The 22,914-nt window shown below is 43.0% G+C and overlaps 1 protein-coding gene and 1 non-coding gene across 2 annotated transcripts in view; both read right to left on the minus strand.

Annotated features, from left to right (window-relative positions):
- The window catches only part of LOC132827753 (Fc receptor-like protein 5), an 82,304-nt gene extending 67,750 nt beyond the window's left edge, over positions 1–14,554 (minus strand). Inside the window, exons 1-2 of the mRNA XM_060844447.1 lie at positions 14,529–14,554; positions 14,087–14,116 (exon numbers count right to left, since the gene is read on the minus strand). The gene's annotated coding sequence lies outside the window, so the exon portion shown is untranslated. The remainder of the gene's footprint in view (positions 1–14,086; positions 14,117–14,528) is intronic.
- trnag-gcc (transfer RNA glycine (anticodon GCC)) lies at positions 10,846–10,916 on the minus strand. The gene has a single exon. It is a non-coding gene; the product is annotated as a tRNA-Gly (tRNA).
- Positions 14,555–22,914: the final 8,360 nt, after the last annotated feature.

A 22,914-nucleotide genomic window follows, 5' to 3' on the forward strand; every position in this document is an offset into this window, starting at 1 on the left:
CCTGTTTTAGGGGATGCTCAAACATTTGAAGGTGACTGAGCAATCCATGCGCACGCTCAAAAATTAAGAGGTTCACCAATGGTGGAACAGTCTAAAGGAGATGCCTCAGGACTCCAGCTGCCTATCATGGGAGATTTCACTGCACAACACTCTGATATCATATATTGACTGAAGTTTTAAGAACTAACTAATCTTAGCTTCATGCAATATTAATACAGTATCTCACTGACTGTTGCATTTTCCTCATGGTCATGGATGTTGTGTTGATACTTGAAAAAGCAAGATCATGCAAAGATATCAAGCATGCAATCAGACAGATAATAAATTTATTCAGCAACACAGAGAGGTGAATGGACCGATACAACAGCAATGTCTATATGTCCGTTGCACTAAACAGGAACTGGTTACCTATATTACCTAAACAGTTAAAAAGTAAATCCAAACTTGGCTCATGCATAATAAAGAGAATGCTAGAGAAATTCAGTGGGTCTGGCAGCATCTGAGGAGAGAGAAACCATATTAACATTTTGAGTTCAATATGTTCATGTTTGTGTGTCTGTGTGTCAGTATGTGTCTGTGTGTGTCTGCTCATGTGCGATTCTGTGTGCGTGTTCATGTTAAATATTTTCAAACTGTATTGATGCTGCCAGTCTCTCTTGCTTTTCCCTATTTATAAAGTCAATGTTGGTGCTGTGCTAACAAAAAATGGTGACTGTTGACAAATCTAAGATATCTGCCTGATTTGGGTCAGGAATGCTTTCAGCAAGGGAGAGGGGGAAATGTGTCAAAAGCCATTTTCCATTCATAGATCCTTGCAGAGGTAGGAAATGGAGACAGCTCTTTGAAGGTGATTAAAATGCCCAAAACATCGATTTTCCTGTTCCTCAGATGCTGCATGACCTGCTGTGCATTTCCAGCATCACTCTAATCTTGACTCTGTTCTGAAAAAGAGTCATGCCAAACTCAAGAATATAAACAGCTGTCACCTGGAGAAAACAGCATAAACGACATCTTAGATGCATTAATGTACAGGACCGCACAAGTCCCCAGTTGCTCCTTGAACCAAGCTGCTGGTTTAAAAATTCAGGACACTAATGACCCTTGGTGTCTACCAGAGCATAAATCTAGGTCTGGCAGAGGTCAGAGTTCGGTAACGGTGGCCTGGGGCATCCTTTATTGGCGCCGGCATGGTTTTTCCGAAAGCTATAGAAAACGACAGTGAGGCCTGTAAATACAGCTTCACATTGTCCTCCTCCACTTCCTTGGTGGATCGTCACCTGGTGCTTCTCCCTCTGGAGGCTGTGCAATAGTTGCTGGAGGTTGCTGTTCTTGCTGACAAAGTTATAATTGCTGTCTCCTGCTACAGCATCTTCACGTCTGAAGCAAGGCCACAAGGAGACCAGCCATGGTAAATATCCACATCAGAAGTGTGATTATATATTCTTGTGCGGAAACATCAGAGATTGAGCTCCTGACCACTGAGATCACAAAGATGTCTCATTTTATTTCAGATAGAGTGTGCCATCCAGGAAGTCAATCTCATATTTCGATAAGAAGCTCTGAGATATGCAACCTCGAAGAATTGTACACTGTACAAAGAGTTCCTCCTACATTCTGTAGAACTCACCATGATAGAACTTCCATCAAAGTAAAGGAACCCTTGCACATCACAGACCAGGTCACTACATACCTATGGTTTGGTGTGTGGAAGTGGCTAGTGCAAAGCATTGTCTTCCAGCGATAAATATGTCACTGAAATGCCAAATCCAAATTGCCTTTAAGTTAGCTTGTTTAATTACAATTGCTTCACTAACATAATAAGGAGGCAATTAGTGTGCACAATATAATGGTCATGATTACTTAAGGCTATAATTTGTCCTGTGCACTCTTGGAACTGGGTGCTCCGGTTTCCTCCCCCAGTCCAAAGATATGCAGGTTAAGTGAATTGGCTATGCTAAATTGCCCGTAGTGTTAGGTGGATTAGTCAGGGGTAAATATAGGGGGGATGGGTTTCTCTTCGGAGGGTCAGTGTGGACTTGTTGGGCCGAAGGACCTGTTTCCACGCTGTAAGTAATCTAATCTAATTAATGATCTGCTGATGAAGTGCAACGATGTCAGATGGTGAAATGACTAAATCACAGGAGGAATGGTGACTCCAATTTACCCTGACAGACCTCCAAGTCCAGGTTTTATTTTGACCTTAAAGAAAACATTAGGTTACTTGACCCACTCTGCATGTGGTGGCAGCCATAGAGTCATAGAGATATACAGCACGGAAACAAACCCTTTGGTTTAACTCATCCAAGCTGACTAGTTATCCAAACCCAATCTAGTCTGATGTGTCAGTACCTGGTACATATCCCTTCAAACCCTTCCTATTCATATACCCATCCAGATGCCTTTTAACTGTTGCAATTGTACCAGCCTTCACCACTTCCTCTGGCAGTTCATTCCATAATCATAACACCCTCTGCATGAAAAAATTGTTTTTATATCTTTCCCCCCCTCCCACCCTAAACTTGTGCTCTCTAGTTCTGGACTCCCCCACCCCAGGGAAGAGACCTTGCCTATTCATCCTATCCATGCCTCTCATGCTTTACAAACCTCTATAAAGGTCACCCCACAGCCTCCGACGCTCTAGGGAAAACAGCCCCAGCCTGTTCAGCCTCTCCCTCTAGCTCAAATCCTCCAACCCTGGCAACATCCTTGTAAATCTTTTCTGAATCCTTTCAAGTTTCACAACATCTTTCCAACAGGAATGAGACCAGAATTGCACGCAATTTTCCAAAGATGGCCTAACCAATGTCCTGTACAGCTGCAACATGACCTCCCAACTCCTGTACTCAATGTTTTGACCAATAAAAGGAAAGCATACCAAAAGCCTTCTTCTCTATTCAATCTACCTGTGATTTCACTTTCAAGGAGCTATGAACCTGCACTCCAAGGTCTCTTTGTTCAGCAACACTCCCTAGGACCTTACCATTAAGTGTATAAGTCCTGCTAACACTTGCTTTCCCAAAATGCAGCACCTTGCATTTACCTAAATTAAACTCCATCGCCACTTCTCAGCCCAATGGCCTTTGTTATCAGGCAGTTGACTTTGGATTGAAAATTCGAAAAGTTTCAGTTTTGTTCTTGAGTGACTTGCAGACTTTGTCTAATGCAAGAACCCCCCTCTGCCATCTTGTACGTTCCCTTTTAAATTGGTATCACATGATCCCTATGACCTGCTCCATTTCCAATTAGCCCTTTTATATAACTATTAATGTCCTCAATTTACCGCCAGAATCCATGGTTTTGTGAATTGCCATGCCCTTAATGGCTCTTCACCCTTCCCATGTTGAGGCCAGGGTGATTGTTATCTGTGAGAACTTACCGTTCTAGAGCTCCGATCTCCTCCGATGGTCTGAGGTTCCACATGATTATTCCAGGAGTTTGGGTATTAATGGTGGGCAAAGTTATCAGGGGTCAGTTAATGGCTTCCAAGAGAAAGGAGGCAATTCGAAACGGAGGATAGGGTTAAGTTGCCTGGATTGGAAGTAACAAGCACGATAGACAAAGGAGAGCTGGTGGATGTGATCTGTTTGGATTTCCAGAAGGCTTTAACCGGGTGCTGCATAGGTGGCTGCTAAATAGTATAAGAGCCCATGGTGATAGGGGCAAGGTACTGGCATGGATGTCAGATTGGGTTGATGTGTATGGTGCTGGAAAAGCACAGCCAGTCAGCAACCGAGGAGCAGGTGAGTTGACATTTCGAGCACAAGCTCTGGATAGCGGTTTGGTTAACTGGCAGAAGCGGACAGAAGGAATAAAAGGGGTCTTTTCAGGATGGCAATCGATGACTAGTGGAGTTGCACAGGGGTCAGTTTTGGGGCCACAACTATTCCCATTATGCATGAACAATCTGTACAAAGGAACAGAGGGCTTGCTGCTGAATTTGCAGTTGACCCAAAGATGGATGGAGGGACAGCTGGTGTTGAGGGCAGGTGGAGGCTGCAAAAGAACTTGAATGGGAAAGTGGGCAAAGAAGTGCCAGATGGAATACAATGTGGGAAGATGTGAGGTTAGGCATTTTGGTCGGAAGAATAGAGCTGTAGACTATTTTCTAAATAAGAAAGACTTCAGAAGTTTGAAGCACAAAACGATTCTCTCAGGGTTAACATGCAGGTTCAGTTAGCAGTTAGGAAGGCAAATGCAACATTAGCATTCATTTCGACAGGGCTAAAATATTATAGCTGGAATGTAATTCTGAGATTGTACAAGACTGCATTTGCAATATTGAGAGCAGTTTTGGGCCCCATAGCTAAGGAAGGATGTGCTGGCATTGGAGGGGGTCCAGATGTGTTTACAAGAGTGATATGGGGTTGAAGGGTTTGTCATATGAGGAGCAGTTGAGGACTGTGGGCCTGTACTGATAGTGTTTAGAAGGATAAGCTGGGATCTGATTGAAATTTACAGAATACCTGGAGACCTGGATAGAGAGGATGTGGAGAAGATGTTTCCACAAGTAGGAGAGACAAGGATTCAACAGCACAGCCTCACAGTGAAGAGACAACTGAGATGAAGAGATATTTCTTCTGCCAGGGGGTGATAAAATTGTGGAACACGTTGCTAAGAACACGTTGCTCAGAGGCTAAGTCATTGAGTATAACTAAGACAGAGATAGATACGTTCTTTATTAGTAATGGAATCAAGGCTTACGGGGAGGAGGAGAATGGAGCTGAGAAATAGATCAACCATGATCAAATAGTAGCGCAGACTCAATAGGGCAAGTAACTTAATTCTGGTCCTCCACCTTATGGTGCCAAAGGATGAAGTGGTGAGAGAGTTGGTCTAAGAACAGACATGATAATTAGGCAAAGTTAGTGGTTTGCTGCTGCCAATATGATTTTGCATGGAGAAAAAGGTCACAGAGGCTGGTGTCCATGACACATGTAGGGACATTGTGGTCTAGGCAGAGTCGAGTGACAGTTGGGACAAGCCTTCAGCGAGTTGCAGCCACCAAGTTCCCACTCTGATCTGCATATTGGGAAGTTGCACCATGTAGTTGCTTGTGAAGGAGAGAAGTGGCATATAAGTGATGCAAATTGTGGGGTTTGAGGAGATGCAAATATATGAAAATAAATATTCCCATTACTCAGTGGTGAGATGCGGAAGCCATGTTTCAAGGTTATGGAGAAATTCACAATAAGTTTTGCTCTGCAGTCAGAGTCATACAGTGTAGAAACAGACCCTTCAGTCAAACCATCCATGCCAAACATAATCCCAAACTAATCTAGTCCCACCTGCCTGCTCCTGGCCCATATCCCTCCAAACCTTTCCTATTCATGTATCTATCCAAATGCCTTTTAAAGATTGTACTTGTACCGACATCCACCACTTTCTCAGGAAATTCATTCCACACACGAACCACCCTTGTAAAAATATTTGTCTCTCATGACTTTAAAAATCTCTCTCCTCTCACCTTAATATGTGCCCCCTAATCTTGAAATCCCCCACCCTAGGGGGAACATAACTACTGTTAACTCTATCTATACCTCATTATTTTATAAACATCTACCAGATTGTCGCTCAACCTTTTAAGCTCCACTGAAAATGTCCCAGCCTTTCTTTATAACACAAATCTTCTACACCCAGCTACATCCTGGTAGGATTCAGATTGTTTCCAATTTGGGCTGTATAACCATTGCACATGTTTCTTCAGGAAGGGGAAATATTCTAGCCTACTCCTTCAGTAGGTTTGAACACCAAGTAATTTAAAGCATATTTAGGAACTATGTACAACTTCAATGACATTCATTTTGGCTTCTGCCAGATCCACTCAGCTCCTGATCTCATCATATGCTTGGTTCAAACATGGACAAAAGAGCAGAATTCCAGAAGTGAGATGACTGTGGTTATTCTGGACATCAAGATTACATTTGACCACATGTGGCTACAGGAATCTTTATGGGCGGCACGGTGGCTCAGTGGTTAGTACTGCTGCCTCACAGCGCCAAGATCCCAGCTTCATTTCCTGCCTCGGGTGACTGTCTGTGTGGAGTTTGCACATTCTCCCAGTGTCTGTTGGGTTTCCTCCGGGTGCCCTGGTTTCCTCCCAATATCCAAATAATGTGCAAGGTTTGTGGAAGTTTGTAGCTCAGGTTGAGGTTTAGGGTGTAGGTTTGCTCGCTGAGCTGTAGGTTTGATATCCAGACGTTTCATTACCTGGCTAGGTAACATCATCAGTGGCGACCTCCAAGTGAAGTGAAGCTGTTGTCTCCTGCTTTCTATTTATATCTTTCTCCTGAATGGGGTTCCTGGGGTTTGTGGTGATGTCATTTCCTGTTCATTTTCTGAGGGGCTGATAGATGGCATCTAGATCTATGTGCTTGTTTATGGTGTTGTGGTTGGAGTGCCAGGCCTTTAGGAATTCTCTGGCATGCCTTTGCTTAGCCTGTCCCAGGATAGATGTGTTGTCCCAGTCGAAATGGGAGAGAATTCCTAAAGGCCTGGCACTCCAACCACAATGTCATAAACAAACACATAGATCTAGATACCATCTATCAACCCCTCAGAAAATAAACAGGAAATGACATCACCACAAACCCCAGGAACCCCATCCAGGAGAAAGATATAAATAGAAAGCAGGAGACAACAGCTTCACTTCACTTGGAGGTCGCCACTGATGCTGTTACCTAGCCTGGTAATGAAATGTCTGGATATCAAACCTACAGCTCAGCGAGCAAACCTACACCCTAAATCCAAATAATGTGCTGCTCAAGTGAACTGGCCATTCTGAACTGTCCATAGTTTTAGGATCATTAGTCAAGAGTAAATATAGGGTCGGGGAATGGGTCTGGGTGGGTTACTCTTCGGAGGGCCAGTGTGGACTTTTTGGGTCAAAGGGCCTGTTTCCACACTGTAGGGAATCTAATCTAAAAAAAAATGGAGTCAGTGAGAATCAAGGGGAAAATTCGCCATTGATTGGAGTCATATTTGGCACAAAGTTAAAATCTCACAACACCAGGTTATAGTCCAACAGGTTTATTTTGAAGCACTAGCTTTCGGAGAGCCATTCTTTCATCAGGTGGTTGTGGAATATAAGATCGTAGGACACAGAATTTATAGCAAACATTTACAGTGTGATGCAACTGTAATTATATATTTAAAAAGATCTGGATTGTGTATCAAGTCTCTCACCTTTCAGAATGATCATGTTGGTTTCAGTTCTTTCATAAGTAAATCCCAGAGCTTTTTTTTAAAAAAAGTGAACAATCCAGGTCAGGATTGAGCATGGATTTACTAAATGACAATCATGCTTGACAAAATCGACTGAAGTTTTGAAGGGATGTAACTAGTACAGTTGATAAGGGAGAGCCAGTGGATGTGGTTTACTTGGAATTTCAGAAGGCTTTCAATAAAGGTCCCATACAGGGGATTAGTACGTACAATGAGTAAATTGCTGCTTCATCTGAGAGGAGTGTTTGGAGTCTTGAATGGTGAGGAGGTAGGAGATAAAAGCAAAGTATTTGCACATTCTGCAATTGCATGGGATGGTCTCTTGGGAAGTGAATGAGGTGTTTGGGTATTGTAGAGTGGACCAGGGTCTCTGAGGAGCAATTGATTTCTTTGGAATGCTGCCAAGTGATCGGGGAGTGGAAAATGTATTGGGAGGTGACATCACACTGGAGATGACAGAAATGGCTGCCTCACAGCGTCAGGGACCCGAGTTCGATTCCAGCCTTAGGTGACTGCCTGTGTGGAGTTTGCACATTCTCTCCTTGACTGTGAGGGTTTCCTCCAAGTGCTCCGGTTTCCTCCCACAATCCAGAAAATGTGCAGATGAGCCGAATTGGTCATGTTAAATTGCTCATAATAATCCACGGAGGTTCAAAGTGGGTGGACATGGAAAATACAGGGTTACAGGGATGTGGGGTGTCTAGGTGGGATGCTCTTTGGAGGGTCAGCATGGACGCGATGGGCTGAATGGCCTGCTTCCACACTGTAGGGATTCTATGATGATCATTTGAATGTGCAAGTTGATGGCGGAGAAAGAGAGAGCAAGGGGAACCCCATCATGATTCTCTAAAAGGAGAAAACAAATTAGGCAAGATTGAGAGATTTCTGACTACTGTGGGAGGGGAATCCCCAATTTAAAAAAAAGTTTCAGAAGTGCCATCAGAACCATCAGAACAGATGGGACAGAAATAGAGAAACTGGGTGAATAGAATGGAGTCCATTCTAGGCTTTGACTAGCAGCTCAATGTGCTGGGTATAGAATCTTTAGGCAGGCAGAAGTGATAAGAGTGGAAGTAGTGATGCAATATTCAGTAACTCTATTATAATAAAGGGAGACAATATCTTAGAAATTTGGTCATGTAGATCAAACTTAAAAATGAAAAGGGAACAATCACATTGGGGCTTTATAATACACTCATACCAGTCAGGGAGAACTGGGAACCACAGCAACGGGAGTCAAGCAGAAAAGGAAATAGCGAGTGTGTAGGGCCAACATTCTCCTGTAAACGTCAATGGTGGGGTCAAGAAGTCCATAGAATTCTGGATGTCAATGGATGTGCAGGACTGAGTAAGGAAAAAAGCAGAAGCTTATGCCAGAAAGAGGTTCAAAATAGCAGAAGCCCACGAGGAGTATAGAAAATGAAGGAGTTAGTCAAAAAAAAGAAATGAGTAGAGTGTAGAGCAGGTATTAAAGGAAAATCCAAAGACATTTTAAGGGGAAGGGTACCCAGGGTAAGAGTTGACCCCAAAGTGGCAATGCATGTGTGAAAATGGAAGACATAAGTGAGGTTGCAAATGAGTACATTGCATCTATATTTCTATAGAGAGGGACAATATACTATAGAAATTAGGCATAGGGTCTGTTATACAGGTGATAAATTAGCAGAAAGGCTCTACATACTTGTGGTTTTTGCAGGCTTAAATGGATAAATTTCCAAGCCCGGATGAGACGTCACTTCTTAATTTGTTTTGACAGGGTCTGTCTGATTCATAACAGGCCACAGCTGGAGAACTGGGGTGTCACGGTGGCTCAGTGGTTAGCACTGCTGCCTCACAGCACCAGGGACACGGGTTCAATTCCCGCTGCAGGCAGCTGTCTGTGTGGAGTTTGCACATTCTCCCAGTGTCTCGTGGGTTTCCTCCGGGTGCTCCGGTTTCCTCCCACAGTCCAAAAATGTGCAGGTTAGGTGAATTGCCATGTTAAAATTGCCCGTAGTGTTAGGTGAAGGGGTAAATGTAGGGGAATGGGTCTGGGTGGGTTGCTCTTCGGAAGGTCAGTGTGGACTTGTTGGGCCGAAGGGCCTGTTTCCACACTGTAAGTAATCTAATCTAATCAATCTATGAGCAGTTCTGCAGGAAGGATGTGATTGCACCAGAATATGCAAAGGAGATTCATCAAGATGTTAGTTGGAGCTGGTTCAATACAGTTATGAAGAGAGACGAGATAGGCTGGGATATTTTCCTCATGGAAAAGGCTAAAGAGGGGATCTAATTGAGGAACATAGGTAGAATAGGAAGAAACTTTCCCCCTTAGTAGCGAGGTCAATAACCATGGGGTATACATTTAAGGTAAAAGGCAGAAAACTTTGAAGGGATTTCAGAACTTTCTTTCCATCCAGAGTATCTAGAGCTCACATCCTGAAAGGGAAGTTGACGTGGGAACCATATTAGCATTTAAGAGGTTGTTAGATGAATGGCTGAAACACCATTGCACACAAGGCTTCAAGCAGAGTACTAGAAAATGGGATTAGAGTAGATAGATGCTTGATAACTGGCAGTGACACAGTGCTGCAAGGTCTCTTTTTCTTGCTGTAACACTTTATGACTAAGTAGTTGAGGTAAACGATCACTGGTGGGATGGAAGTTAGATGGAAAGGGGAAATATTGTGGTTCTGGGGTGGAGTGGAAAGAATAATATCTGAATTAAGGGAATGAAATGGAAATGGTCATGGGTGTGTGGTTAATCATAGCTGAAAATGTGTTGCTGGTTAAAGCACAGCAGGTTAGGCAGCATCCAAGGAATAGGAAATTTGACGTTTCGGGCATAAGCCCTTCATCAGGAATGAGGAGAGTGTGCCAAGCAGGCTAAGATAAAAGGTAGGGAGGAGGGACTTGGGGAAGGGGCGATGGAGATGTGATAGGTGGAAGGAGGTCAAGGTGAGGGTGATAGGCCGGAGTGGGGTGGGGGCGGAGAGGTCAGGAAGAAGATTGCAGGTTAGGAGGGCGGTGCTGAGTTGAGGGAACCAACTGAGACAAGGTGGGGGGAGGGGAAATGAGGAAACTGGAGAAATCGGAGTTCATTCCTTGTGGTTGGAGGGTTCCCAGGCGGAAGATGAGGCGCTCCTCCTCCAGCCGTCGTGTTGTTATGTTCTGCCGGTGGAGGAGTCCAAGGACCTGCATGTCCTCGGTGGAGTGGGAGGGAGAGTTAAAGTGTTGAGTCACGGGGTGGTTGGGTTGGTTGGTCCGGGTGTCCCAGAGGTGTTCTCTGAAGCGTTCCGCAAGTAAGCGGTCCGTCTCCCCAATATAGAGGAGGCCACATCGGGTGCAGTGGATGCAATAGATGATGTGTGTGGAGGTACAGGTGAACTTGTGGCGGATATGGAAGGATCCCTTGGGGCCTTGGAGGGAAGTGAGGGAGGAGGTGTGGGCGCAAGTTTTACATTTCCTGCGGTTGCAGGGGAAGATGCCGGGAGTGGAGGGTGGGTTGGTGGGGGGTGTGGACCTGACGAGGGAGTCATGAAGGGAGTGGTCTTTGCGGAACGCTGATAGGGGAGGGGAGGGAAATATATCCCTGGTGGTGGGGTCCGTTTGGAGGTGGTAGCATTTGAAATACAGGACGCTACATGCGTTGGCCGGGAATCGAACCCGGGCCTCCCGCGTGGCAGGCAAGAATTCTACCACTGAACCACCAATGCACCTGCTAGCATTATCATAGTAAAGAATAATTCACAATTATAGGATAAAGGAAAACACCGGACAGCATCATCTGAACAGATATAATGGAGGCAGGAGGAAATGGAATAGCATTTTTTTTGGAAGTGGAGCGGAAGGAATTGTAATCCAGTCAGTTCTTAGGAATAGCCTTAGTCGATAGTCTATCCCCAGAAGTACAGTCAGACAAGTCAAAGACATCAAGAGTGAGAGATGGTCCTTTTGAAGGGGGGAGAAAAATAGAAGTTTGAAGCAAAGCTGTTAAAAGTTTCTAGCTCTGGTTTAAAACTGGAAGCAGCATCAAATGCAGTCATGAACGTAGTGGAAAAAAAGTGAAGGAGGGGAACTGTAAAGTATTGGAACAAAGCATGATCCACATAACCTATAAAAAGGCATGGATATCTAGAAACATGCAAGTTCCCCAAGTGACGACCTGAAAGAACTAAGTGGTGTCAAAGGACTTGAAGCTTCATCCAGGAACCGGTTCAGCCAGGGGACTTATGTGGTGGATGGTGAAAGAAGCAAGCAGTATTCAGGTCTTCCTCATGGAGGATGGAGGTAATGGTGTTCCTGGTGAAAAAGGAAATGCTGAGGGAATGAAATAGGGAAGATGTTGTGGAGGAAGACATCATGGGCATACATAGAATGATGGGGTGCGGAATGAGAAAAAGAATCAAGATTAGAATAAAATCAGTTTGGTGGGTAAGCCCATGCTGAAATGTAAATTTAGCAGGACAAGCTGCTTGTGGATCCTGGGAAGGAAACCGAAGTGTGGCTATGCAATATTCCGGTCCGTGATGTTGGAGATTGTGGAGAGGAGATTATGTCGGTCTGAAGAATGAGATTGTGGTGCATGGGATAAAGGATAGGATTCCAGAAAGTTGACTCCTAAAGAACAAAGGACTTCTTGGCAAAACAAAACAGAGCACTGCCTTTGTCAGCAGTTTAATGAAATTACTAGAGTTACACCCGAGAGAAAATGGACTGCTGCAAGATCAAAAATAGATAGTTTAGAATACACAAAGAGATGAAAAATTGGAAAACTAGTATGGGGAAAAAAATTGGAAAAATTGCCCATAGTGTGAGGTGAATTAGTCAGGGGTAAATTTAGAGAAATGAGTCTGGGTGGGTCACTCTTTGGTGGGTCAGTGTGGACTTGTTGGACCAAAGGGCCTGTTTCCATACTGTAATGAATCTTATCTAATCTAATATAAACATAATTTAAGAAGTTCAAGTACATGAAAGAGAAATCTGATGAAATCTGATCCTCCACTACATCGATGACTGTATCGGTACTGCCTCGTGCTTCCACGAGGTAGTTGAACAGTTCATCAACTTTACCAACACCTTCCATCCTGACCTCAAATTCATCTCAGAAACCCCCCTCCCTGTCCTGGACCATCACTGTCTCTGGTAACCAACTAACCACAGACATATACTACAAGCCCACCGACTCCCACAGCTACCTGAACTACACCTCCTCCCACCCTACCTCCTGTAAAAATGCCATCCCTTATTCCCAATTCCTCCGCATTTGTACCCAGGATGACCAATTCCACCTCAGAAAGTCCCAGATGGTATCATTCTTCCATGATCGCAACTTCCCTTCCCACGTGGTTGACGATGTCCTCCAGCTCACCTCCTCCATTGCACACACCTCCGCTCTGCAACCCTGCCCATCCTAATGCAACAAGGACAGAACACCCCTGGTCCTCACCTTCCACCTCACCACCCTCACAAACAATGCACCATCCTCCGCCACATCCGCCACCTCCAAATGGACCCCACCACCAAAGATATATTTCCCTCACCCCTATCAGTGTTCCGGAGAGGCCATTCCCTCTGCAACTCCCTCAGCAGGTCTACACCCCGCACCAACCCCCCCCCCCCCACCCCCCCCCCCACCCCACCAGCCCACACCCCACTCCTGGCACCTTTCCCTGCCACTGCAGGAAGTGCAAAACCTGTGCCCACATCACTCCCCTCACCTCTGCCCAAGGCCCCAAGGGATCCTCCCACCTGCATCAGAAATTTACCTGCACCTCTAACAATGTCATCTACTGCATCCGTTGCACCCAATGTGGTCTCCTCTACATCGGGGAGACAGGACGCCTTCTTGCAGATCGTTTCAGAGAACATCTCTGAGACACCCGTACCCACCAACCCCACCGCCCCATGGCTGAACACTTCAACTCCCCCTCCCACTCAGTCAAGGACACGTAGGTCCTGGGCTGCCTCCACCACCAAACCATTACCGCCCGACACCTGGAGGAAGAACGCCTCATATTCTGCCTCGGGACCCTGCAGCTACACAGGATAAATATGGATTTCAACAGCTTCCTCGTTTACCTTCCCTCACACTTTATCCCAGTCCCGAGCCTCCAACTCAGCACCGACCTCCGGACCAGTCCATCACTCCCCCTCCCCGAGCTATCACCATCTCCCTCACCTTCATGCACCTATCGCTTTCCTCATCCCCCCCTACCATTTACCTCTCAGCCCAGACTCACAAGCCACATTCCTGATGAAGGACTCATATCCGAAACATCGATTCTCCTGCGCCTCAGTTGCTGCCTGACCTGGTGTGTTTTTCCAGCACCACACTCGACTCAAGGAGCTATAAGGCCTTTTTAAATAGTTCGGGCATTTATAATTAATTAACACCCACTTCAATTTTGATTTTATCTGATGTATGCATTTAAATTGCAGAAAGTTTCTTTCAATTCTTTTGTTGTTGATGAAAACCACAAAAATGATAAAGGTACAGGTAACTAACTATATGATGAAACACTTAGTTGATGTTTAAACAAATAATAATTCTCCAACATTTTAAAAATTTCAAGAGTGTGTAAAATGGATAATTGTGAGATGGCAACTTAATTGATACCTTTCACTATTTTATTTTCATTGACATTCTGTGAAAGTAAACATCTACCCCAATATTTTAAACTCAGCATCATATCTAACAGACGAAAGCAAGAGTCTCAGAACACTGGAATCCTTCATGACCCAGTTGCTCTAATTAAGCAACTGATTTTACACCTCTGTAACTGATTCAAACATAGATAAAAATTGCTGAAGTTAAACATGCTACCATGGCAGTGACCAAAGGAGAGATAAGAACATTAAAGATTTAGTTTTTAAAATTTCTTACCATTTTCTGACTCTGTTTTACTGGCTTCAACTGAAATAATAAAAACATAAAAGTTTAGATATTCTATTTGTATTTATCTTTAAAATTTTAAAAACTAAAATGTTTGTTTTATTTTAAAAAATGATTTTCCTGTATGAACAGCTAATGGTTCAAACACCTTTTAGGGTTATATCCTCTGTTGCAAACACTGAAGAATGTTCTAGATTGCACGTAATTTACCTGTAAATTTCACACTAATCTCAAAACAAATGTGGGAAATCTGCATCACTATTTGCGCTTTGTTGTGCCTAACGCCCTTGAGGGAAAATTTCCATGCGCCCTTAAATATTAAAACATTTTAAATGCATCTTAATAAAATGGTTCAGTAGATAGAAGAACTTTTCTGTCCACGTTTACTTTGTAAAATTCTGGGAATAAAACAAAATTTTTATCTTTTACTTACGTAGTAGAAATGACAGAATTGGAAAGATGACTTTCAACATCTTTATAGCAACTATCAAAGAATTGCTTTCCTGTCAGAACACAACCAAGTCACTAACCAAAGATCTGAACCTGCTTTGAAACTTTGAAAAACACAAATAAGATTGCTCTAAAAGGGGAACAAGAATACCGTATTTCTCAGACTAAACGCAGACCCTAAATTAGAAGGCAGAAACTCAGTTTGAAGAACCCAAGTCGTTCAGTTTAAATGGGGATTACATTATCGCGGTATTTTGTACTGCACTTGCAATCAACCAATTGTGAGAGATGAAGATATTTATGGGTTTATTTTATAATGTGCTTTACATTCTGTTTTACTGCTTTGACTGAAATCATTAAAATGCAATGAAGTTTAGACGTTTGGATTTACAGGGGCTAGTATTAAAACAGCATTGCTGTCCTGCGTCCTGGAGGTTAAGACATAAAATGGCAAAGCTGACAGCAAATTGATTATAAAACTGCTCAAATCAATTGAAAACAATAATGAAGCAAAAATCACAGAGAAACTATCTGACTGTGCAAAGCAGTAATAGTGTTTTGCCTCAAAATATAGGAAAGTAAGTCATCCCAGCTTCAATACTTATATTGAAGCATTGTCTCCAAAAATTAAGTTCTGTGTCATAATGAAGTTCACAGATTTAGAAATTATTAGAAATCAGAGATCTATAGATCTCTAATAGTTTTGTAGTTTGACATGACTGTCCCAACTTTTTAAAGTTAAAAAAAATCACACAACACCAGGTTACAGTCCAACAGGTTTATTTGGAAGCGTTAGCTTTCAGAGCGCCGCTCCTTCATCAGGTGATTCACCACCTTGTGGAGGAGCAGCGCTCTGAAAGCTAGTGCTTCCAATTAAACCTGTTGGACTATAACCTGGTGTTGTGTGATTTTTAACTTTGTACCCTCCACCCCACCCCCACCCCCCCCACCCCCACCTCACCCCCAATCCAACACCGGGCGGCACGGTGGCACAGTGGTTAGCACTGCTGCCTCACAGCGCCTGAGACCCGGGTTCAATTCCCGACTCAGGCGACTGACTGTGTGGAGGTTGCATGTTCTCCCCGTGTCTGCGTGGGTTTCCTCCGGGTGCTCCAGTTTACTCCCACAATCCAAAGATGTGCAGGTCAGGTGAATTGGCCATGCTAAATTGCCCGTAGTGTTAGGTAAGGGGTAAATGTAGGGGTATGGGTGGGTTGCGCTTCGGTGGGTCTGTGTGGACTTGTTGGGCTGAAGGGCCTGTTTCCACACTGTAAGTAATCTAATCTAAACACCGGCGTCTCCAAATCATGACTAATTTTCAACTCCTACTTGCATTTTTGTTTTGATGTAAAATGCAGAGAGTAAAATGTCCACACCTATACAGAGTATTGGACTAACCCTTGCTTAAAAAGCAGCAGTGTGTCACATGTTGTGAGTCCACAAGTCGCCCAGAGTGTCGGGGACTGGGCGTACACCGTGTGTTTTATGAATTAAGAGGAAACAGCCAAAGAGATAGTTACCAAGAGCCACTGATCTGTATCTCTGGCTCATGAGGTTTCAAAGCGACACTTTTATCTACCACACGACTGGTCGAAAATTGGGGAACTCCAGCATCAAATGGCACTCCTGCTCCTGTATTCAATTCTTCTAACTGGACGGGGAGATACAGTATTGGAAAAGGTTGTCAATGGCAGGTGTTTCGAGGAGGGACAATGAGTGAAGACGATTGTTGCAGGTGTCCATGCAGTTTGAAGATGAAAGCATGCAAAAGGATGTTGCTCACATTGAACCAAAGATTGTCATAAAGTTGTAATACATGAACTATCAATTTTTATATTTGCTGTTTTCATACGGAGACTGGTTCAAAAGAAAATCCTTTAAATGAGATCTTACTGGGTTTTACATCGGGTTTTAAAGTAGTCACAGCAATCTGGAAGTTGGTCAGGGAAGGGAATTTAAAAATTATCACCTAAACAACTACTCACAATCTGTGTCCCCACCACAATTTCAGTAACATCGAAATAGTTTTGACAATGGCAGATCAAAACTCCTTCATTATCATGGGTTGCCTCCATCATGTGCCAATAGCCAGCTGTTTCATGTTTAAACCTGATCGATTAATTCCTGATGATTTTCCTGCTCCTCGGATGCTGCCTGACCAGATGTGCTTTTCCAGCACCACACTCTTGATTCTGATCTCCGGCATCTGCAGTTCTCACTTTCTCCATGTTCGAATCTTGTCTGGGAAGAACTAACATAATTATAATATAATTAACATAATTGTCTGTTTGTTCCAGACTAGCAGGAACATCAAAAAGCCATGAAGCATGGGATAATAGCTCAGTGGCTTGCTCTCAATAGTTTTATCATCATCGAGCATTGAATTTTAAAAAAAGGAACCTCAAGTCCCACAACACCCACTCTGGGAAAAGGACCAGTTGCAGTTTAAAAGACGGTTGTACTTCTGCTGACAAGCCTTTGTGGTGTAATGATATTGTCCCTATCTCTGAGCCAGAGACCTGGATTCAAATCCCATCTGCTTTGAATGTGTCAGAACATCACTGAACAGGTTGGTTGCAAATTAATCTACAATAGTCTCACCACCACCAAGCTTCCAGGAAACTAAAGGAACTTTGGAGTGTAATCTCTTTTTATTAAATTTTTACTTTTATCAATCCCATTTCCCTCACGCTATAACTTGTTCTAACTGCTTGCATGCAAGTATGTTTGTGTCTGTACATTACAGGCTTTGGGACAGGTTATACCTCTTAATTTTGTTTACACTTACATTTGGGTAAGCCTTTTTTAAATAATAAGTCTCTTTATTTCCTAACTCAATAGATCTGGCTTGGTTGTTTCTTCATAGCTTTATACATGGTTAAGCGTATAATAAGTTAAAGAAATGCACATTTTAAAAAAAATCTAATTCTGTTATAGTTAACGCCAGCAGTGAAATTGAGGAACTTATTCATACCTCCAGATTTGGCTGTAACTATGTTCTCTGTGTTCCCCCTTGTGGCCAAACTTATTAATTTATAATTCTCCTGGGAAGAAAAAGCTTTTGATTACTGATCAATAAGTAATCTACTTGTTTAAACTATGCTGTAAAATATAGGTGCTGGGATAAGAGGATAACTTGCTGCGAAAAGATGGCTTTTGATTGAGGATTTCTAAAGATTTTGGTTTTGTTTCTCTGCTTTGAGCTCGCATTATCAGAATGTTGTAATTCATTCCTCCTGTGAGCATTTGAGACATTCAATTCCTAGTTCAGAATGAAAGAAATAACTTCTGGCTTGAAGGAGCCAGATAAATGTTTTATCCTAGTGTTGCTATTGAGAAGATGCATCTGGAATGTCACAGAAACGTACACCTTTCTCCATTTTTAAAGTAAATATGTCAGTCTTGATGTAGACCTTTCAATATTTGCTAATGCAGGGAAATTGTTGCAACAATCCTTGAAATGACAAGACCAAGGGATATTCAAGGGCTACCAAAATACCATCATCACATCATGGTCAATCCGGGTACCAAAGAAAACACATGCAACGTGCCTCAATGACACATCTCCAGGCAGCTCTAACATCCATAAATAAGAAGTACTTTGAGAAGTTAGTCATGGCTCGTGTCAACTCAAGCTGCTTTGACCCTTGATTCACAGAATGTCTGGATAATAAGGATACCTACATCAGGCTTCAACATTGTAATCCTAACCAAGTTAATCTCCAAACTCCAAGATGGGTTAGCCATTGTAAATTAGGGTTTACAGGAATAGGATAGAGGAATGGGTCTGGGTGGGTTGCTCTTCAGAGTGTTGGTGTGGACTTGATGGGCTGAATGCCTCTTTCCACACTGTAGGGATGCTATAATTACAAATATTGACACTCAAAGGGGATTAAAATCAACTTTCTTCCTGTCTTCTCAATGTAAACGGAAGCATCATCTGTATTCCTATGGCGAGTCACGATTGAACAATCGAAACCAAATCATTCAAAGGCTAATTGCTTTTGCTAATTGGACTTCGTTTGGAATAGTTCCCAGATCTGATTTAATTACATAATAATTGGAATAAACAATAACTTGAATTACTGGCCATTGGAGAAAGAAGTCACATGACAAACCAAGTTCTTTATGCATATTCAAGCATGTAGTTTTAAGGCTGAACAGAACTTACAAATGAAACAAAGCCCCTAAGACATAGGAACCGAAGTCAACTATTTGACACATCGAGAAACTGGAGTGGAAGGTCTTCCTAAACTCTCTTCCTCCGACACAAACTTAGATCTTGTGTTTCCATTCTACAGTAGACAGAACATCTTTCAAAGGAATACTTCATTTCCAAGTTAGTAAGTTTGCAGATGACACAATAATTGGAGGTGTAGTGGACAATGAAGAGGGTTACCCCAGGTTACGATGGGATCTTGATCAGATGGGCTGAGGAGTGGCAGATGGAGTTTAATTCAGATAAATGCGAGGTGCTGCATTTTGGGAAAGCAAATCTTAGCAGGACTTATACACTTAATGGTAAGGTCCGAGGGGGTGTTGCTGAACAAAGAGTCCTTGGAGTGCAGGTTCATAGCTCCTTGAAAGTGGAGTCGCAGATAGATAGTATAGTGAAGAATGTGTTTAGTATGCTTTCCTTTATTGGTCAGAGCATTGAGTACAGGAGTTGGGAGGTCATGTTGCAGCTGTACAGTACATTGGTTAGGCCACTTCTGGAATATTGTGTGCAATTCTGGTCTCCTTCCTATCAGAAGGATGTTGTGAAACTTGAAAGGGTTCAGAAAAGAATTACAAGGATATTGCCAGGATTGGAGGGTTTGAGCTATAGGGAGAGGCTGAACAGGCTGGGGCTGTTTTCCCTGGAGTGTCGGAGGCTAAGGGGTGACCTTATAGAAGTTTATAAAATTATGAGGGACATGGATAGGGTAAAATAGGCAAAGTCTTTTCCCTGCTGTAGGGGAGTCCAGAACTAGAGGGCAAAGGTTTAGGGTGAGAGGGGAAAGATATAAAGGAGACTTGAGAGGCAACTTTTTCACACAGAGGATGGTATGGGCATGTGTGGAATGGGTTGCCAGAGAAAGTGGTGGAGATTAGTACAATTGCAACATTTAAACAGCATCCAAAAACTAGATGGGTATATGAATAGGAAGAGTTTGGAGGGATATGGGCCAGGTGCTGGCAGGCGGGACTGAAGATCTAAGATCTAAGTCAGTATTCATTTTATGAAAACTCTATTGTCCTCTTATCTTTGAATTTCAGCTTAATTCTGCAAATCAGCAGTACAGGGTCACAGGCCATTTTATAGTATTCTTTTAAATTGAGAAACCATTTTGTGGTAAATAAAAGTCCGCTTATACTTGTTACCTAAATTCAAATTTTAGATCCTCATTCCCCCCTTTGGTCATTCTATGCCCACACCATAAAGGCATGGATCAAATTAATCCAATTCAATAGCAGCAAAAGACTGCCGTACTTCCTCTTGATGTTTCCTCATCATGATTTAAGTAAAGAAGAAGCATTTTCTGGGTGGAACCAATATTGCCCATAGAAGTTAATACTTTAGCAATAATACGCTTAACTATAGCAATACCAACAAAAAGACCAATTAAAACAATGGCACCATACATAGCCATATTAATTAGCCAGTTGTACCATGAGCCAAAACCCCAATCTCCTCATCCCGCAGCTTCGTTTATTTGGTTGACAAAAGTGCAAATATTATCAATATGTCTAGTAATGTTTTCGATAAGATCAGTGACCCTCATTATCAATCAGTGACTAGATTGGGTTGGGATATCTGTTCGGGATTGATGGGTTAGACCGAAGGGTCTGTTTCCGTGCTGTACATCTCTATGACTCTATGACCTAGGTTTCTGCTCTGCCCTCTGCAGCTGCAACCTTAACTTCTTGGCCTACAGATCACAATCACTGAAGATAAGCAGCAGTACCTCCTCCATGACAATGCTCAAAACCCATGCCCTGCGAGGCTGTGTACTCAACTCCTTGCAGTATTCCCTGTACACTCTTGACTATGTGGCCAAATTTCACCCTAACACCATCTGTAAGTTCACTGACGACACCACTGTTGTAGACCAGATAAATAAAATACAGGAAAGAGATAGAGTGCTTGGTGGTGTGGTGTTAAGATAACAATCTCTCCCTCAGTGACACCAAAACTAAAGAGCTGATCGTCAACTTAAGGAGGGTGGAGCTGAGGGGGAAATGGCCTAGAGCATCAAATTTCCAGGAGTGACAATCACCAATCATCTGTCCTGGACCCCCCACATTGCTGGGATGGTCAAGAAAGCACAACAATATCGCTTCTTCCTCAGGAGGCTATGGAAATTCAGCATGTCTGAACTCTCACCAACGTTTATATCTGCAGCATAGAAGCATTCTATCTGGATGCATCCTGGCTTGGTACAGCAACTGCTCTTCCAAGGATTAGAAGAAACTACAGAGGGTTGTGAACACAGCCCAGTCCATCATGCAAGCCAACCTCCCATCCATTGACTCCATCTACATTCTTGCTTCCTCGGAAAGGCACCCTCCCACCCTGGTTATAATGTCTTCTAACCTCTTCCATCAGGCAGAAGATACATAAGCTTAAACACATGAACCAATAGGTTAAGAACAGTTTCTTCCCCACTGTGGGCTGCACGGTGGCAAAGTGGTTAGCACTGCTGCCTCACAGTGCCAGAGACCAGGGTTCAACTCCCGCCTCAGGGACTGACTGTGTGGAGTTTGTACGTTCTCCCCGTGTCTGCGTGGGTTTCCTCCGGGTGCTCTGGTTTCCTCCCACAGTCCAAAGATGTGCGGGTCAGGAGAATTGGCCGTGCTAAATTGCCCGTAGTGTTAGGTAAGGGGTAAATGTATGGATGGGTTACGGGTTGGTATGGACTTGTTGGGCTGAAGGGCCTGTTTCCACACTGTGAGTAATCTAATCTGTTACTACACTTTTAATGTGCCTCTTAAATTTCAAATCTAATTTTGATCTGAGTTTTTGTGCATTCTGCACACTGTTCTATCACCCTATGATCTTTGTTTGGCATGATCTGTCTGTACTGCATACAAAACAAAAACTTTCCACTGTACCGAGGTAAATGTGACAATAATAAATCAAATCATACATATCATCATCTATTAGTCATCTCCCCCTCCAAGAGGAAAGTTAATATGTGTTTAAAACTTGACTGGCCTCACTTTGGAGATATTTTTCTGCAGCACTCAGATAGTCCTAATTAAATTAATGAATTGAATGCTGAATGGCTGTTATTTTATGATTGTTCCTTTGAACTCTCTCCAGTTTTGTTATAGGTGGAGCTGAAATCATTTTATACTTGTCCACCTTTGTCCTCCTACATTGATCTATCCTGCCTTTGGATCACTCTTTCTTGTTTGGTTATAACTATAGCATCTCCAATATTTAAGAAAATTGCAGGTGGATTTCCTACAATTTTCATGTGTGTAGTGTCTTCTAATAAGGTTCTTCACCACAAGTGGGTTCTTGTAAAATTTTACAATATTTAATTGGCAAGGCTATATGCAAAAATGAGGAGTATAGCAACAGCTGTTCGGACTTCCTTCTGTGCTGTTACTGCTCTGACCTGTGCTTGTGACCTCACATGGGTGAAAGTGAGGTCTGCAGATGCTGGAGATTAGAGTCAAGGTTAGAGTGGTGCTGGAAAAGCAAAGCAGTTCAGGCAGCATCCGAGGAGCAGGGAAATCGACATTTCGGACAGGAGCCCTTCATCAGGAATGAGCCCTCATTCCCGATGAAGGGCTCCTGCCCGAAATGTTGATTTTCCTGCTCCTCGGATGCTGCCTGACCTGCTGTGCTCTCATATGGGTGGACTAGTTTACCTGAAATAGAATTAGGTGATAAAGACGAAAACATAGTGTTGCAGAATCACTCACAGGCACATACAGAAAACTTTTTGATTTTCAATTTAGTCAGTCTGTCCCCAGTTCGTAATCAAAACTAGCATTGTTAATTTTTGCACCCACCTTGATGTGAAGTATTTCACTAAGAGTCTGATTGGACCTCATAAAAGGAAATAATTCTAATCAGCTGTAGGCAGTGTCTGTCCACAATGTGTTGACTTCACCAGAGCTCTTGTGGTGTAGTGACAGTGCCTCTACCTCTGAGCTAGGACGCCTGAGTTTGAGTCCCACCTGCTTTAGGGTGTGCCATAACATCTCTGGACAGGTTGATTTTTTTTTCAAATATTGACTGCATCCAGTGATTCAAGTTAATTTTGCGGCCAGGTAGCCTTTGATTCAGCATTTTTTGCTTGATAGCAAGACTGAAAAAGATACTTGGGCTTTGTGAATTTACACGTTTGAATTCTGAACCAGACTTTATATCA

The sequence above is a fragment of the Hemiscyllium ocellatum genome, chromosome 25 (genome assembly GCF_020745735.1).
Source record: "Hemiscyllium ocellatum isolate sHemOce1 chromosome 25, sHemOce1.pat.X.cur, whole genome shotgun sequence".
Classification (NCBI taxonomy): Eukaryota; Metazoa; Chordata; class Chondrichthyes; order Orectolobiformes; family Hemiscylliidae; genus Hemiscyllium; species Hemiscyllium ocellatum.